Source organism: Condylostylus longicornis, unplaced genomic scaffold (genome assembly GCF_029603195.1).
Source record: "Condylostylus longicornis isolate FDR11 unplaced genomic scaffold, ASM2960319v2 ptg000010l, whole genome shotgun sequence".
Taxonomy (NCBI): domain Eukaryota; kingdom Metazoa; phylum Arthropoda; class Insecta; order Diptera; family Dolichopodidae; genus Condylostylus; species Condylostylus longicornis.
Genome location: NW_026577979.1, coordinates 8,230,302 through 8,232,449, shown reverse-complemented (window position 1 = coordinate 8,232,449; position 2,148 = coordinate 8,230,302). Strand labels below are relative to the sequence as shown.

At 26.9% G+C, this 2,148-nt stretch overlaps 1 non-coding gene across 1 annotated transcript; it reads right to left on the bottom strand.

The window, feature by feature from the left end:
• Positions 1–345: 345 nt before the first annotated feature.
• On the bottom strand, positions 346–418 carry Trnas-aga (transfer RNA serine (anticodon AGA)). The gene has a single exon. It is a non-coding gene; the product is annotated as a tRNA-Ser (tRNA).
• Between the last annotated feature and the right edge of the window lie 1,730 nt (positions 419–2,148).

Sequence of the window (2,148 nt, the reverse complement as noted above, 5' to 3'; positions counted from 1 at the left end):
AAATCAAGTTAACAGTGTTATTTTAAAATTTCATTTTGCTATGGTGATGTTTGTCATTACGTATCAATAATAGTTTATTGTAAAACAAATGTCGAAATATTTCAGCAAAATCTTGCATCGCTGCTAAATTCAGCAGAATTCAAAAGAATTTGCATGTTTTGAAAAGCTTTTATTTCATATTATGAATTTTACTAATACAACACCTTAGTTGTGAAATTAATAAGCAATGTGCTTATTACACTAATAATTTAACTTAATGGAAATTTCTTCATGCAACTGCAGAACAGATAGATGACGTAATCAAAGGAACGAGTTAAAGGCAGAAAAATTAATTAAAAAATTTTTCACCTCGAACTGGACTCGAACCAGTGACCTACCGCTTTCTAGGCGGACGCTCTACCAACTGAGCCACAGAGGCACAGAGATATCGCTCTCTAATTGTGAGGGTGCGATATACTTCATTATGCTTAAATTTTTTATACATTAAGAATATCCTATAATTGTTTCTTATTCAATTTAATATTGTACAATTCATATATGGTATAAAAGCAGCATAGAACTTGTATCGCATTAGAGTTTTATCTCCTTCGTGATGATAACAATAAGCACATTTGGAATATTAATCCCAACATATGTATAAATACACAATATATCTAGATACTGCAATTTTTTTATCCTCATCATCAACTAAAAATATTGAAGACAGAGTAATTTTTACAGTAGCTATTCAAGAATCAACAGGCACCACAAAAAAGAGAAAAAAAACTTTAAATAACATAAAATGAAAGAACATTATATTTTGATTGCACGATAAAAAAACTGATCTGCATCAGTTAAATTTCTATATTTTTGATATGCTAAATTAAGATTCTCTACATGACCTTTCCTTTCTCTTCAACCTTCTATTCCGTATTTCACGTTTTCATTTTTAAACTTTTCTTATATTACATAGTTTATACTCGTGTAATAAATAAAAAACAAGGAAAAAATAAGAATAAAAACGCTCAATCACAAAATGTGTTCATTTTCACAAGAATTTAAAAAGCGGGCTGAACACCGAATTATTTTTTCTGGGTTTTGTTTTTTTTTTTTTATTTTAGTATCCACTAAATCACTTGTACATTTTGTAATATAGAATTATTTTGAGGCACACTGCGTATGTGTAAATATATCGTACCATTCAAGAAACTGGTGTAGCAAAAAGAAAATCTAGTTTATAGAGATGAATGAAATCTATTTACGTATAATTTTGAAAATAAAAATAACAAGAAATTGAATTATAAACATTAAAAAGTGAAAATCGACTACAAAATATTAAAAAAAAGCAAAGTGTTTTCTTTGCCAAGAAAAACTCCATTTTGCACATTACATAAAATTTAAGGTATTGGATAAGAAGAAAGAAAAGAGTTAAAGGATTTTTTTTTCTTTGTTTTTGGGAAAATCTTGTTTATTATTTAGAATGCTTAGTCTAGATAAGAACTTAAAACAATTTTTAATATGGAAATATACTAAATTATCTAAAGTTAAACTCATTCTCTGTCTCTTCCGGTGAAAATTATGAACAACTAATTGTAAATAATTAAAAATTTGCTTTTTCAGTTAAAGATTACATTCAGAATTTTCTAAAAAAGAGAGGGCCGGAAAAATGAGTTTTCGAATCATTTCAAAAATAATTTCGAATAAAGTGTTTAGTCCACAATTAGTCATAATAAATCTGGATTATTACTGGTTCCATCCGCAAGAATTATGTAAATCTCTAATTTTTTGGATTTTATTATGCCGAAATCAGTTGAAAAATATGCTATTTAATATGTAAATATAAACTAAATATGCTAATTAATATTTTAAATGGATTGTCCTCCAAAGAAGCAATAAAAGAATTAAAAATAGCGGGATATTTTCCCTTTATATTTATGATTATCTCAACTGAATATGTGCGTTCATTCAGGCAATATTGTGGCATTTACTCTTTCCTCTGAATTTTTCTTTTTTGTTTTTCATTCTTCTCATTATTATCTTTTTTTAATTTAATTCATGCAAAACGTTCTTGTAATTACTGGAAATTAATTAAGAGAAGTTGTGAAGTTTACCGGATTCATTTATGACTATACAAAATATAAAGATATTTTATGGATGTACATACTCGTA